General features: G+C 42.2%; 1 protein-coding gene and 1 pseudogene across 1 annotated transcript in view; one reads left to right on the forward strand and one right to left on the reverse strand.

Moving 5' to 3' along the window:
• The window catches only part of LOC109406883 (uncharacterized), a 106,201-nt gene that overhangs the window by 3,378 nt on the left and 86,045 nt on the right, over positions 1-16,778 (forward strand). The window lies entirely within an intron of this gene.
• LOC134290529 (cilia- and flagella-associated protein 251-like) lies at positions 10,872-16,395 on the reverse strand (annotated as a pseudogene).

Here is a 16,778-nt window from a genome sequence, read left to right on the forward strand (position 1 = left end):
TCCAGCTGGCTTACTTTACATTCCACGGTTTATGACTATTAATCTCTATCTCTTTTGATGGCTCAGACCTTTTGATCCATAAGACAGTCAGTATGCTACCTTGCTCATGGTCAACGCTCATCAGATCTCTTTTCATCCACCTACCTTACACGCTGTCCTAAAGGTCTTCTTTCACGTCCAAAACTCTTACGAAAACGAGTTTTGCAGTTTTTGTTGTTATCCTGTTATCCGGCATTCTCACAACATGCCCTGCTTATCGTGTCCTTCCAGCTTTTGCCAGCTTACGGATGCTAGGGTTTTTGACTCCATTCCCGGTACCACAGGTAAACAGAATTGTTTGTAACCTAAATTCACAAAGAAAGACCGTTTTTGTCCACTTCTTTCATCTGAATCAGATACCTTATTGCGTGAACTCGCTGTTAACAGTGATTGTTGTGACGATTGTTTGTCGGAAAGTTGATTTTTAACGAGTTTACTGCACCTAGTCCAGCGCCAATTCTCGGCACCAATGCCGAACTTCCAGCAAAATCAAATGGAAAATCACTTCGGCACCCATCCTTGTGCTGACAAAGTGCACTCGCCTGCGTGTGATAATTATTTTGAGCACATGTGCGGCTTCACGTCCACGTAGCTCATTGACTGTGTCATAGTTAACCTTACTTCCACTAATGATGCGCTTTCGTATTTCACGGCAACGTTGTTTTTTTTGCCGGTAATAAGGATCCGAGATAGACGAAGTTCTCCATCACCTCGAAAGTATCCCCGTCTATCGTAACACTGCTGTCTAAGCTTGACATTTTATTCGTAGCTTCTCCAACCAGCATGTACTTTTTTTTTGAGGCGTTCACCATCAGTTCCACCTTTGCTGCTTCACATTTCAGGGGGGTTATACAGCTCTACCGCCGTTCCAAATGCTCTAGTAATAATATCCATTTCGTCCACAAAACAGACAAATTTGCCGAATTCTGTGAAAATCTTGCCCGGCTGTCACGCCTGGCTCGTCGCACACATCTTCCAAGGCAATATTGAACAGCAGACATGCTTGTCGTAGTCCCCGACGAGATTCGTACGAACTAGATAAATCGCCCGGATTATCGCGTTGATCAGTCTAAGCTGCTCTCGTCCATTATTTTCCATAGTTCTGTGCTATCGATACTATTGTACGCCGGCTATCTTGAAGTCGATGAACAGGTGGTGCTTTGAGACCTGATTTTTACGGCATTTTTGGAGGATTTGACGCGTGGTGAAGATCTGGTCCATTGTTGTGCGGTCGTTTATAAATCCGACTTAGAAACTCAACACAAACTCATTCGCTTTAGGTGAAAGATGTCGGAAAATGATCTGGGATAGCACTTTATAGGCGATATTTTTAAAGCGGTTCGATCGCTCGGAAATTTTCAAACTCCAACTTGTCATATTTTTGTAGATTGTGCGTATGACCGCTTCTATCCGCTCCTAGCTGTTCGGTTTCCCAAATCCGGACTATTTTTTCCGACCAAACTATTCGGGTTCGTCTTGATGAGTTCCGCTACAATAGTATTTTTTTGCTGTTGACTAAATGTTCCTGCGCCACCATCCAGGTGCTCATCAAAGTGTTGCTTCCACCTTTGGATCACCTCACGTCCGTCCATCAAAATGCTCCCGATGGCCGATAGAACGTTCTTCTTCTTCTTCTTCTTCTTCTTCTTCTTCTTCTTCTTCTTCTTCTTCTTCTTCTTCTTCTTCTTCTTCTTCTTCTTCTTCTTCTTCTTCTTCTTCTTCTTCTTCTTCTTCTTCTTCTTCTTCTTCTTCTTCTTCTTCTTCTTCTTCTTCTTCTTCTTCTTCTTCTTCTTCTTCTTCTTCTTCTTCTTCCTCTTCCTCTTATTCTTCCTCTTCTTCTTCTTCCTCTTCTTCTTATTCCTCTTCTTCTTCTTCTTCTTCTTCTTCTTCTTCTTCTTCTTCTTCTTCTTCTTCTTCTTCTTCTTCTTATTCTTCTTCTTCCAAAGGGAAATTTAAAAAAAAATTGAAAATTTGCGAACCCTCTTCTCCCAAGGGGGGACCAAAGTGAAAAATTCAAAAATTTGGAAATTTGCGGACCCACTTCCCCCAAGGGGGGACCAAAGGGAAAAATTCGAAGAAAAATTGAAAATTTGCGGACCTTCTTCCCCCAAGGGGGGACCAAAGGAAAAAATTAAAAAATCGGAAATTTGCGGACCTTCTTCCCCCAATGGGGGACCAAAGGGAAATTAAAAAAAAAATTGAAAATTTGTGAACCCTCTTCTCCCAAGGGGGGACCAAAGTGAAAAATTCAAAAATTTGGAAATTTGCGGACCCACTTCCCCCAAGGGGGGACCAAAGGGAAAAATTCGAAGAAAAATTGAAAATTTGCGGACCTTCTTCCCCCAAGGGGGGACCAAAGGAAAAAATTCAAAAAATCGGAAATTTGCGAACCCTCTTCTCCCAAGAGGGGACCAAAGTGAAAAATTCAAAAATTTGGAAATTTGCGGACCCACTTCCCCCAAGGGGGGACCAAAGGGAAAAATTCGAAGAAAAATTGAAAATTTGCGGACCTTCTTCCCCCAAGGGGGGACCAAAGGAAAAAATTCAAAAAATCGGAAATTTGCGGACATTCTTCCCCCAATGGGGGACCAAAGGGAAATTTAAAACAAAAATTGAAAATTTGCGAACCCTCTTCTCCCAAGGGGGGACCAAAGTGAAAAATTCAAAAATTTGGAAATTTGCGGACCCACTTCCCCCAAGGGGGGACCAAAGGGAAAAAATTCGAAGAAAAATTGAAAATTTGCGGACCTTCTTCCCCCAAGGGGGGACCAAAGGAAAAAATTCAAAAAATCGGAAATTTGCGGACCTTCTTCCCCCAATGGGGGACCAAAGGGAAATTAAAAAAAAAATTGAAAATTTGTGAACCCTCTTCTCCCAAGGGGGGACCAAAGTGAAAAATTCAAAAATTTGGTAATTTGCGGACCCACTTCCCCCAAGGGGGGACCAAAGGGAAAAATTCGAAGAAAAATTGAAAATTTGCGGACCTTCTTCCCCCAAGGGGGGACCAAAGGAAAAAATTCAAAAAATCGGAAATTTGCGAACCCTCTTCTCCCAAGAGGGGACCAAAGTGAAAAATTCAAAAATTTGGAAATTTGCGGACCCACTTCCCCCAAGGGGGACCAAAGGGAAAAATTCGAAGAAAAATTGAAAATTTGCGGACCTTCTTCCCCCAAGGGGGGACCAAAGGAAAAAATTCAAAAAATCGGAAATTTGCGGACATTCTTCCCCCAATGGGGGACAAAAGGGAAATTAAAAAAAAAATGAAAATTTGCGAACCCTCTTCTCCCAAGGGGGGACCAAAGTGAAAAATTCAAAAATCGGAAATTTGCGGACCTTCTTCCCCCAAGGGGGGACCAAAGGAAAAAATTCAAAAAATCGGAAATTTGCGGACCTTCTTCCCCCAATGGGGGACCAAAGGGAAATTTAAAAAAAAATTGAAAATCTGCGAACCCTCTTCTCCCAAGGGGGGACCAAAGTGAAAAATTCAAAAATTTGGAAATTTGCGGACCCACTTCCCCCAAGGGGGGACCAAAGGGAAAAATTCGAAGAAAAATTGAAAATTTGCGGACCTTCTTCCCCCAAGGGGGGACCAAAGGAAAAAATTCAAAAAATCGGAAATTTGCGGACCTTCTTCCCCCAAGGGGGGACCAAAGTGAAAAATTCAAAAATTCGGAAATTTGCGGACCCACTTCCCCCAAGGGGGGACCAAAGGGAAAAATTCGAAGAAAAATTGAAAATTTGCGGACCTTCTTCCCCCAAGGGGGGACCAAAGGAAAAAATTCAAAAAATCGGAAATTTGCGGACCTTCTTCCCCCAATGGGGGACCAAAGGGAAATTAAAAAAAAATTGAAAATTTGTGAACCCTCTTCTCCCAAGGGGGGACCAAAGTGAAAAATTCAAAAATTTGGAAATTTGCGGACCCACTTCCCCCAAGGGGGGACCAAAGGGAAAAATTCGAAGAAAAATTGAAAATTTGCGGACCTTCTTCCCCCAAGGGGGGACCAAAGGAAAAAATTCAAAAAATCGGAAATTTGCGGACCTTCTTCCCCCAAAGGGGGACCAAAGTGAAAAATTCAAAAATTTGGAAATTTGCGGACCCACTTCCCCCAAGGGGGGACCAAAGGGAAAAATTCGAAGAAAAATTGAAAATTTGCGGACCTTCTTCCCCCAAGGGGGGACCAAAGGAAAAAATTCAAAAAATCGGAAATTTGCGGACCTTCTTCCCCCAATGGGGGACCAAAGGGAAATTTAAAAAAAAAATTGAAAATTTGCGAACCCTCTTCTCCCAAGGGGGGACCAAAGTGAAAAATTCAAAAATTTGGAAATTTGCGGACCCGCTTCCCCCAAGGGGGGACCAAAGGGAAAAATTCGAAGAAAAATTGAAAATTTGCGGACCTTCTTCCCCCAAGGGGGGACCAAAGGCAAAAAATCGGAAATTTGCGGACCTTCTTCCCCCAATGGGGGACCAAAGGGAAATTTAAAAAAAAAATTGAAAATTTGTAAACCCTCTTCTCCAAGGGGGGACCAAAGTGAAAAATTCAAAAATTTGGAAATTTGCGGACCCACTTCCCCCAAGGGGGGACCAAAGGGAAAAATTCGAAGAAAAATTGAAAATTTGCGGACCTTCTTCCCCCAAGGGGGGATCAAAGGAAAAAATTCAAAAAATCGGAAATTTGCGGACATTCTTCCCCCAATGGGGGACCAAAGGGAAATTTAAAAAAAAAATTGAAAATTTGCGAACCCTCTTCTCCCAAGGGGGGAAGACTTTGACTGTGTCATAGTTAACCTTACTTCCACTAATGATGCGCTTTCGTATTTCACGGCAACATTGTTTTTTTTTGCCGGTAATAAGGATCCGAGATAGACGAAGTTCTCCATCACCTCGAAAGTATCCCCGTCTATCGTAACACTGCTGTCTAAGCTTGACATTTTATTCGTAGCTTCTCCAACCAGCATGTACTTTTTTTTTGAGGCGTTCACCATCAGTTCCACCTTTGCTGCTTCACATTTCAGGGGGGTTATACAGCTCTACCGCCGTTTCAAATGCTCTAGTAATAATATCCATTTCGTCCACAAAACAGACAAATTTGCCGAATTCTGTGAAAATCTTGCCCGGCTGTCACGCCTGGCTCGTCGCACACATCTTCCAAGGCAATATTGAACAGCAGACATGCTTGTCGTAGTCCCCGACGAGATTCGTACGAACTAGATAAATCGCCCGGATTATCGCGTTGATCAGTCTAAGCTGCTCTCGTCCATTATTTTCCATAGTTCTGTGCTATCGATACTATTGTACGCCGGTGCTATCTTGAAGTCGATGAACAGGTGGTGCTTTGAGACCTGATTTTTACGGCATTTTTGGAGGATTTGACGCGCGGTTAAGATCTGGTCCATTGTCGTGCGGGCCGTTTATAAATCCGACTTGGAAACTCAACACAAACTCATTTGCTTTACGTGAAAGATGTCGGAAAATGATCTGGGATAGCACTTTATAGGCGATATTTTTAAAGCGGTTCGATCGCTCGGAAATTTTCAAACTCCAACTTGTCATATTTTTGTAGATTGTGCGTATGACCGCTTCTATCCGCTCCTAGCTGTTCGGTTTCCCAAATCCGGACTATTTTTTTCCGACCAAACTATTCGGGTTCGTCTTGATGAGTTCCGCTACAATAGTATTTTTTGCTGTTGACTAAATGTTCCTGCGCCACCATCCAGGTGCTCATCAAAGTGTTGCTTCCACCTTTGGATCACCTCACGTCCGTCCATCAAAATGCTCCCGATGGCCGTTGGAACGTTCTTCTTCTTCTTCTTCTTCTTCTTCTTCTTCTTCTTCTTCTTCTTCTTCTTCTTCTTCTTCTTCTTCTTCTTCTTCTTCTTCTTCTTCTTCCTCTTCCTCTTCTTCTTCCTCTTCTTCTTATTCCTCTTCTTCTTCTTCTTCTTCTTCTTCTTCATCTTCTTCTTCTTCTTCCAAGAGGAAATTTAAAAAAATTGAAAATTTGCGAACCCTCTTCTCCCAAGGGGGGACCAAAGTGAAAAATTCAAAAATTTGGAAATTTGCGGACCCACTTCCCCCAAGGGGGGACCAAAGGGAAAAATTCGAAGAAAAATTGAAAATTTGCGGACCTTCTTCCCCCAAGGGGGGACAAAAGGAAAAAATTCAAAAAATCGGAAATTTGCGGACCTTCTTCCCCCAATGGGGGACCAAAGGGAATTTAAAAAAAAAATTGAAAATTTGCGAACCCTCTTCTCCCAAGGGGGGACCAAAGTGAAAAATTCAAAAATTTGGAAATTTGCGGACCCACTTCCCCCAAGGGGGGACCAAAGGGAAAAATTCGAAGAAAAATTTGAAAATTTGCGGACCTTCTTCCCCCAAGGGGGGACCAAAGGAAAAAATCAAAAAATCGGAAATTTGCGGACCTTCTTCCCCAATGGGGGACAAAGGGAAATTTAAAAAAAAAAATTGAAAATTTGCGAACCCTCTTCTCCCAAGGGGGGACCAAAGGGAAAAATTCGAAGAAAAATTGAAAATTTGCGGACCTTCTTCCCCCAAGGGGGACCAAAGGAAAAAATTCAAAAAATCGGAAATTTGCGGACCTTCTTCCCCCAATGGGGGACCAAAGGGAAATTTAAAAAAAAAATGAAAATTTGCGAACCCTCTTCTCCCAAGGGGGACCAAAGTGAAAAATTCAAAAATTTGGAAATTTGCGGACCCACTTCCCCCAAGGGGGACCAAAGGGAAAAATTCGAAGAAAAATTGAAAATTTGCGGACCTTCTTCCCCAAGGGGGACCAAAGGAAAAATTCAAAAAATCGGAAATTTGCGGACCTTCTTCCCCCCAATGGGGGACAAAAGGGAAATTAAAAAAAAAATTGAAAATTTGTGAACCCTCTTCTCCCAAGGGGGGACCAAAGTGAAAAATTCAAAAATTTGGAAATTTGCGGACCCACTTCCCCCAAGGGGGGACCAAAGGGAAAAATTCGAAGAAAAATTGAAAATTTGCGGACCTTCTTCCCCAAGGGGGGACCAAAGGAAAAAATTCAAAAAATCGGAAATTTGCGAACCCTCTTCTCCCAGAGGGGACCAAAGTGAAAAATTCAAAAATTTGGTAATTTGCGGACCCACTTCCCCCAAGGGGGACCAAAGGGAAAAATTCGAAGAAAAATTGAAAATTTGCGGACCTTCTTCCCCCAAGGGGGGACCAAAGGAAAAAATTCAAAAAATCGGAAATTTGCGGACCTTCTTCCCCAATGGGGGACCAAAGGGAAATTTAAAAAAAAATTGAAAATTTGCGAACCCTCTTCTCCCAAGGGGGGACCAAGTGAAAAATTCAAAAATTTGGAAATTTGCGGACCCACTTCCCCCAAGGGGGGACCAAAGGGAAAAATTCGAAGAAAAATTGAAATTTGCGGACCTTCTTCCCCCAAGGGGGGACCAAAGGAAAAAATTCAAAAAATCGGAAATTTGCGAACCCTCTTCTCCCAAGAGGGGACCAAAGTGAAAAATCCAAAAATTTGGAAATTTGCGGACCCACTTCCCCCAAGGGGGGACCAAAGGGAAAAATTCGAAGAAAAATTGAAAATTTGCGGACCTTCTTCCCCCAAGGGGGGACCAAAGGAAAAAATTCAAAAAATCGGAAATTTGCGGACCTTCTTCCCCCAATGGGGGACCAAAGGGAAATTTAAAAAAAAATTGAAAATTTGCGAACCCCTCTTCTCCCAAGGGGGGACCAAAGTGAAAAATTCAAAAATTTGGAAATTTGCTGACCCACTTCCCCCAAGGGGGGGAAAAATTCGAAGAAAAATTGAAAATTGCGGACCTTCTTCCCCCAAGGGGAGACCAAAGGAAAAAATTCAAAAAATCGGAAATTTGCGAACCCTCTTCTCCCAAGAGGGGACCAAAGTGAAAAATCCAAAATTTGGAAATTTGCGGACCCACTTCCCCCAAGGGGGGACCAAAGGGAAAAATTCGAAGAAAAATTGAAAATTTGCGGACCTTCTTCCCCAAGGGGGGACCAAATGAAAAAATTCAAAAAATCGGAAATTTGCGGACCTTCTTCCCCCAATGGGGGACCAAAGGGAAATTTAAAAAAAAAAATTGAAAATTTGCGAACCCTCTTCTCCCAAGGGGGGACCAAAGTGAAAAATTCAAAAATTTGGAAATTTGCGGACCCACTTCCCCCAAGGGGGACCAAAGGGAAAATTCGAAGAAAAATTGAAAATTTGCGGACCCTCTTCCCCCAAGGGGAGACCAAAGGAAAAAATTCAAAAAATCGGAAATTTGCGGACCTTCTTCCCCAAGGGGAAACCAAAGTGAAAAATTCAAAAAATTTGGAAATTTGCGGACCCACTTCCCCCAAGGGGGGACCAAAGGGAAAAATTCGAAGAAAAATTGAAAATATGCGGACCTTCTTCCCCCAAGGGGGGACCAAAGGAAAAAATTCAAAAAATCGGAAATTTGCGACCCCTCTTCTCCAAGAGGGGACCAAAGTGAAAAATCCAAAAATTTGGAAATTTGCGGACCCACTTCCCCCAATGGGGAACCAAAGGGAAATTTAAAAAAAAAAATTGAAAATTTGCGAACCCTCTTCTCCCAAGGGGGGACCAAAGTGAAAAAATTCAAAAAATCGGAAATTTGCGGACCTTCTTTCCCCAATGGGGGACCAAAGGGAAATTTAAAAAAAATTGAAAATTTGCGAACCCTCTTCTCCAAGGGGGGACCAAAGTGAAAAATTCAAAAATTTGGAAATTTGCGGACCCACTTCCCCCAAGGGGGGACCAAAGGGAAAAATTCGAAGAAAAATTGAAAATTTGCGGACCTTCTTCCCCCAAAGGGGGGACCAAAGAAAAAATTCAAAAAATCGGAAATTTGCGGACCTTCTTACCCCCAATGGGGAACCAAAGGGAAATTTAAAAAAAAAATTGAAAATTTGCGAACCCTCTTCTCCCAAGGGGGACCAAAGTGAAAAATTCAAAAATTTGGAAATTTGCGGACCCACTTCCCCCAAGGGGGGACCAAAAGGGAAAAATTTGAAGAAAAATTGAAAATTTGCGGACCAATTGAAAATTTGCGGACCTTCTTCCCCCAAGGGGGGACCAAAGGAAAAAATTCAAAAAATCGGAAATTTGCGGACCTTCTTCCCCCAATGGGGGACCAAAGGGAAATTAAAAAAAAATTGAAAATTTGTGAACCCTCTTCTCCCAAGGGGGGACCAAAGTGAAAAATTCAAAAATTTGGAAATTTGCGAACCACTTCCCCAAGGGGGGACCAAAGGGAAAAATTCGAAGAAAAATTGAAAATTTGCGGACCTTCTTCCCCCAAGGGGGGACAAAGCAAAAATTCAAAAATCGGAAATTTGCGGACCTTCTTCCCCCAAGAGGGGACCAAAGTGAAAAATTCAAAAATTTGGAAATTTGCGGACCCACTTCCCCAAGGGGGGACCAAAGGGAAAAATTCGAAGAAAAATTGAAAATTTGCGGACCTTCTTCCCCCAAGGGGGGACCAAAGGAAAAAATTCAAAAAATCGGAAATTTGCGGACCTTCTTCCCCCAATGGGGGACCAAAGGGAAATTAAAAAAAAATTGAAAATTTGCGAACCCTCTTCTCCAAGGGGGGACCAAAGTGAAAAATTCAAAAATTTGGAAATTTGCGGACCCACTTCCCCCAAGGGGGGGCCAAAGGGAAAAATTCGGAAGAAAAATTGAAAATTTGCGGACCTTCTTCCCCCAAGGGGGGATCAAAGGAAAAAATTCAAAAAATCGGAAATTTGCGGACATTCTTCCCCCAATGGGGGACCAAAGGGAAATTAAAAAAAAAATTGAAAATTTGCGAACCCTCTTCTCCAAGGGGGAAGACTTTGACTGTGTCATAGTTAACCTTACTTCCATTAATGATGCGCTTTCGTATTTCACGGCAACGTTGTTTTTTTTTTGCCGGTAATAAGGATCCGAGATAGACGAGTTCTCCATCACCTCGAAAGTATCCCCGTCTATCGTAACACTGCTGTCTAAGCTTGATATTTTATTCGTAGCTTCTCAACCAGCATGTACTTTTTTTTTTGAGGCGTTCACCATCAGTTCCACCTTTGCTGCTTCACATTTCAGGGGGGTTATACAGCTCTACCGCCGTTCCAAATGCTCTAGTAATAATATCCATTTCGTCCACAAACAGACAAATTTGCCGAATTCTGTGAAAATCTTGCCGGCTGTCACGCCTGGCTCGTCGCACACATCTTCCAAGGCAATATTGAACAGCAGACATGCTTGTCGTAGTCCCCGACGAGATTCGTACGAACTAGATAAATCGCCCGGATTATCGCGTTGATCAGTCTAAGCTGCTCTCGTCCATTATTTTCCATAGTTCTGTGCTATCGATACTATTGTACGCCGGCTATCTTGAAGTCGATGAACAGGTGGTGCTTTGAGACCTGATTTTTACGGCATTTTTGGAGGATTTGACGCGTGGTGAAGATCTGGTCCATTGTTGTGCGGTCGTTTATAAATCCGACTTAGAAACTCAACACAAACTCATTCGCTTTAGGTGAAAGATGTCGGAAAATGATCTGGGATAGCACTTTATAGGCGATATTTTTAAAGCGGTTCGATCGCTCGGAAATTTTCAAACTCCAACTTGTCATATTTTTGTAGATTGTGCGTATGACCGCTTCTATCCGCTCCTAGCTGTTCGGTTTCCCAAATCCGACTATTTTTTCCGACCAAACTATTCGGGTTCGTCTTGATGAGTTCCGCTACAATAGTATTTTTTGCTGTTGACTAAATGTTCCTGCGCCACCATCCAGGTGCTCATCAAAGTGTTGCTTCCACCTTTGGATCACCTCACGTCCGTCCATCAAAATGCTCCCGATGGCCGATGGAACGTTCTTCTTCTTCTTCTTCTTCTTCTTCTTCTTCTTCTTCCTCTTCCTCTTCCTTTTCCTTTTCTTCTTATTCCTCTTCTTCTTGTTCTTCTTCTTCTTCTTCTTCTTCTTCTTCTTCTTCCAAGAGGAAATTTAAAAAAAATTGAAAATTTGCGAACCCTCTTCTCCCAAGGGGGGACCAAAGTGAAAAATTCAAAAATTTGGAAATTTGCGGACCCACTTCCCCCGAGGGGGGACCAAAGGGAAAAATTCGAAGAAAAATTGAAAATTTGCGGACCTTCTTCCCCCAAGGGGGGACAAAAGGAAAAAATTCAAAAAATCGGAAATTTGCGGACCTTCTTCCCCAATGGGGGACCAAAGGGAAATTTAAAAAAAAAATTGAAAATTTGCGAACCCTCTTCTCCCAAGGGGGACCAAAGTGAAAAATTCAAAAATTTGGAAATTTGCGGACCCACTTCCCCCAAGGGGGGACCAAAGGGAAAAATTCGAAGAAAAATTGAAAATTTGCGGACCTTCTTCCCCCAAGGGGGGACCAAAGGAAAACATTCAAAAAATCGGAAATTTGCGGACCTTCTTCCCCCAATGGGGGACCAAAGGGAAATTTAAAAAAAAAATTGAAAATTTGCAAACCCTCTTCTCCCAAGGGGGGACCAAAGGGAAAAATTCGAAGAAAAATTGAAAATTTGCGGACCTTCTTCCCCCCAAGGGGGGACCAAAGGAAAAAATTCAAAAAATCGGAAATTTGCGGACCTTCTTCCCCCAATGGGGGACCAAAGGGAAATTTAAAAAAAAATTGAAAATTTGCAACCCTCTTCTCCCAAGGGGGGACCAAAGTGAAAAATTCAAAAATTTGGAAATTTGCGGACCCACTTCCCCCAAGGGGGGACCAAAGGGAAAAATTCGAAGAAAAATTGAAAATTTGCGGACCTTCTTCCCCCAAGGGGGGACCAAAGGAAAAAATTCAAAAAATCGGAAATTTGCGGACCTTCTTCCCCCAATGGGGGGACCAAAGGGAAATTTAAAAAAAAATTGAAAATTTGCGAACCCTCTTCTCCCAAGGGGGGACCAAAGTGAAAAATTCAAAAATTTGGAAATTTGCGGACCCACTTCCCCCAAGGGGGGACCAAAGGGAAAAATTCGAAGAAAAATTGAAAATTTGCGGACCTTCTTCCCCCAAGGGGGGACCAAAGGAAAAAATTCAAAAATCGGAAATTTGCGAACCCTCTTCTCCCAAGAGGGGACCAAAGTGAAAAATCCAAATATTTGGAAATTTGGCGGACCCACTTCCCCCAAGGGGGGACCAAAGGAAAAAATTCAAAAAATCGGAAATTTGCGGACCTTCTTCCCCCAATGGGGGGACTGTGTCATAGTAACCTTACTTCCACTAATGATGCGCTTTCGTATTTCACGGCAACGTTGTTTTTTTTTTTTGCCGGTAATAAGGATCCGAGATAGACGAAGTTCTCCATCACCTCGAAAGTATCCCCGTCTATCGTAACACTGCTGTCTAAGCTTGATATTTTATTCGTAGCTTCTCCAACCAGCAATGTACTTTTTTTTTTGAGGCGTTCACCATCAGTTCCACCTTTGCTGCTTCACATTTCAGGGGGGTTATACAGCTCTACCGCCGTTCCAAATGCTCTAGTAATAATATCCATTTCGTCCACAAAACAGACAAATTTGCCGAATTCTGTGAAAATCTTGCCCGGCTGTCACGCCTGGCTCGTCGCACACATCTTCCAAGGCAATATTGAACAGGCAGACATGCTTGTCGTAGTCCCCGACGAGATTCGTACGAACTAGATAAATCGCCCGGATTATCGCGTTGATCAGTCTAAGCTGCTCTCGTCCATTATTTTCCATAGTTCTGTGCTATCGATACTATTGTACGCCGGCTATCTTGAAGTCGATGAACAGGTGGTGCTTTGAGACCTGTTATTTTCTACAAAATTAATACAATAATTTAAACTAATTTTACGGCATTTTTGGAGGATTTGACGCGTGGTGAAGATCTGGTCCATTGTTGTGCGGTCGTTTATAAATCCGACTTAGAAACTCAACACAAACTCATTCGCTTTAGGTGAAAGATGTCGGAAAATGATCTGGGATAGCACTTATAGGCGATATTTTTAAAGCGGTTTCGATCGCTCGGAAATTTTCAAACTCCAACTTGTCATATTTTTGTAGATTGTGCGTATGACCGCTTCTATCCGCTCCTAGCTGTTCGGTTTCCCAAATCCGGACTATTTTTCCGACCAAACTATTCGGGTTCGTCTTGATGAGTTCCGCTACAATAGTATTTTTTGCTGTTGACTAAATGTTCCTGCGCCACCATCCAGGTGCCTCATCAAAGTGTTGCTTCCACCTTTGGATCACCTCACGTCCGTCCATCAAAATGCTCCCGATGGCCGATGGAACGTTCTTCTTCTTCTTCTTCTTCTTCTTCTTCTTCTTCTTCTTCTTCTTCTTCTTCTTCCTCCTCTTCCTCTTCCTTTTCCTTTTCTTCTTATTCCTCTTCTTCTTGTTCTTCTTCTTCTTCTTCTTCTTCTTCTTCTTCTTCTTCTTCTTCTTCTTCTTCTTCCAAGAGGAAATTTAAAAAAATTGAAAATTTGCGAACCCTCTTCTCCCAAGGGGGGGACCAAAGTGAAAAATTCAAAAATTTGGAAATTTGCGGACCCACTTCCCCCGAGGGGGGACCAAAGGGAAAAATTCGAAGAAAAATTGAAAATTTGCGGACCTTCTTCCCCCAAGGGGGGACAAAAAGGAAAAAATTCAAAAAATCGGAAATTTGCGGACCTTCTTCCCCCAATGGGGGACCAAAGGGAAATTTAAAAAAAAATTGAAAATTTGCGAACCCTCTTCTCCCAAGGGGGGACCAAAGTGAAAAATTCAAAAATTTGAAATTTGCGGACCCACTTCCCCCAAGGGGGGACCAAAGGGAAAAATTCGAAGAAAAATTGAAAATTTGCGGACCTTCTTCCCCCAAGGGGGGACCAAAGGAAAACATTCAAAAAATCGGAAATTTGCGGACCTTCTTCCCCCAATGGGGGACCAAAGGGAAATTTAAAAAAAAAATTGAAAATTTGCGAACCCTCTTCTCCCAAGGGGGGACCAAAGGGAAAAATTCGAAGAAAAATTGAAAATTTGCGGACCTTCTTCCCCCAAGGGGGGACCAAAGGAAAAAATTCAAAAAATCGGAAATTTGCGGACCTTCTTCCCCCAATGGGGGACCAAAGGGAAATTTAAAAAAAAATTGAAAATTTGCAACCCTCTTCTCCCAAGGGGGGACCAAAGTAAAAAATTCAAAAATTTGGAAATTTGCGGACCCACTTCCCCCAAGGGGGGACCAAAGGGAAAAATTCGAAGAAAATTGAAAAATTTGCGACCTTCTTCCCCAAGGGGGGACCAAAGGGAAAAAATTCAAAAAATCGGAAATTTGCGGACCTTCTTCCCCAATGGGGGACCAAAGGGAAATTTAAAAAAAAATTGAAAATTTGCGAACCCTCTTCTCCCAAGGGGGGACCAAAGTGAAAAATTCAAAAATTTGGAAATTTGCGGACCCACTTCCCCCAAGGGGGGACCAAGGGAAAAATTCGAAGAAAAATTGAAAATTTGCGGACCTTCTTCCCCCAAGGGGGGACCAAAGGAAAAAATTCAAAAATCGGAAATTTGCGAACCCTCTTCTCCCAAGAGGGGACCAAAGTGAAAAATCCAAAAATTTGGAAATTTGCGACCCACTTCCCCCAAGGGGGGGACCAAAGGAAAAAAATTCAAAAAATCGGAAATTTGCGGACCTTCTTCCCCCAATGGGGGACCAAAGGGAAATTTAAAAAAAAATTGAAATTTGCGAACCCTCTTCTCCCAAGGGGGGGACCAAAGTGAAAAATTCAAAATTTGGAAATTTGCGGACCCACTTCCCCAAGGTGGGACCAAAAGGAAAAATTCGAAGAAAAATTGAAAATTTGCGGACCCTCTTCCCCCAAGGGGAGACCAAAGGAAAAAATTCAAAAAATCGGAAATTTGCGGACCTTCTTCCCCAAGGGGAAACCAAAGTGAAAAAATTCAAAAATTTGGAAATTTGCGGACCCACTTCCCCCAAGGGGGGACCAAAGGGAAAAATTCGAAGAAAAATTGAAAATTTGCGGACCTTCTTCCCCCAAGGGGGGACCAAAGGAAAAAAATTCAAAAAATCGGAAATTTGCGGACCTTCTTCCCCAATGGGGGACCAAAGGGAAATTTAAAAAAAAAATTGAAAATTTGCGAACCCTCTTCTCCCAAGGGGGGACCAAAGTGAAAAATTCAAAAATTTGGAAATTTGCGGACCCACTTCCCCCAAGGGGGGACCAAAGGGAAAAATTCGAAGAATAATTGAAAATTTGCGGACCTTCTTCCCCCAAGGGGGGACCAAAGGAAAAAATTCAAAAAATCGGAAATTTGCGGACCTTCTTCCCCCAATGGGGGACCAAAGGGAAATTTAAAAAAAAAATTGAAAATTTGCGAACCCTCTTCTCCCAAGGGGGACCAAAGGGAAAAATTCGAAGAAAAATTGAAAATTTGCGGACCTTCTTCCCCCAAGGGGGGACCAAAGGAAAAAATTCAAAAAATCGGAAATTTGCGGACCTTCTTCCCCCAATCGGGGACCAAAGGGAAATTTAAAAAAAAATTGAAAATTTGCGAACCCTCTTCTCCCAAGGGGGGACCAAAGTGAAAAATTCAAAAATTTGGAAATTTGCGGACCCACTTCCCCCAAGGGGGGACCAAAGGGAAAAATTCGAAGAAAAATTGAAAATTTGCGGACCTTCTTCCCCCAAGGGGGGACCAAAGGAAAAAATTCAAAAATCGGAAATTTGCGGACCTTCTTCTCCCAAGGGGGACCAAAGGGAAATTAAAAAAAAATTGAAATTTGCGAACCCTCTTCTCCCAAGGGGGTCCAAAGTGAAAAATTCAAAAATTTGGAAATTGCGGACCCACTTCCCCCAAGGGGGGACCAAAGGGAAAAATTCGAAGAAAAATTGAAAATTTGCGGACCTTCTTCCCCAAGGGGGACCAAAGGAAAAAATTCAAAAATCGGATATTTGCGACCTTCTTCTTCTTCTCTTCTTCTTCTTCTTCTTTTCTTCTTCTTCTTCTTCTTCTTCTTCTTCTTCTTCTTCTTCTTCTTCTTCTTCTTCTTCTTCTTCTTCTTCTTCTTCTTCTTCTTCTTCTTCTTCTTCTTCTTCTTCTTCTTCTTCTTCTTCTTCTTCTTCTTCTTCTTCTTCTTCTTCTTCTTCTTCTTCTTCTTCTTCTTCTTCTTCTTCTTCTTCTTCTTCTTCTTCATCTTCTTTCTTCTTCTTCTTCTTCTTCTTCTTCTTCTTCTTCTTCTTCTTCTTCTTCTTCTTCTTCTTCTTCTTCTTCTTCTTCTTCTTCTTCTTCTTCTCTTCTTCTTCTTCTTCTTCTTCTTCTTCTTCTTCTTCTTCTTCTTCTTCTTCTTCTTCTTCTTCTTCTTCTTTCTTCTTCTTCTTCTTCTCTTCTTCTTCTTCTTCTCTTCTTCTTCTTCTCTTCTTCTTCTTCTTCTTCTTCTTCTTCTTCTTCTTCTTCTTCTTCTTCTTCTTCTTCTCTTCTTCTTCTTCTTCTCTTCTTTCTTCTTTCTTCTTCTTCTTCTTCTTCATCTTCTTCTTCTTCTTCTTCTTCTTCTTCTTCTTCTTCTTCTTCTTCTTCTTCTTCTTCTTATTTTGTATGGTTCTACGTTTCCACTGGAACTTGGCCTGCCTCTCCAACTTAGTGTTCTTTGAGCACTTCCACAGTTATTAATTGGAGGGTTTTTTTTGCCAGCCATTGCATGAATTAGTATGCTGTGAGGCAAGCACAATGATACACTATGCCCAGA

The sequence above is a fragment of the Aedes albopictus genome, chromosome 3, assembly GCF_035046485.1.
Source record: "Aedes albopictus strain Foshan chromosome 3, AalbF5, whole genome shotgun sequence".
NCBI lineage: Eukaryota > Metazoa > Arthropoda > Insecta > Diptera > Culicidae > Aedes > Aedes albopictus.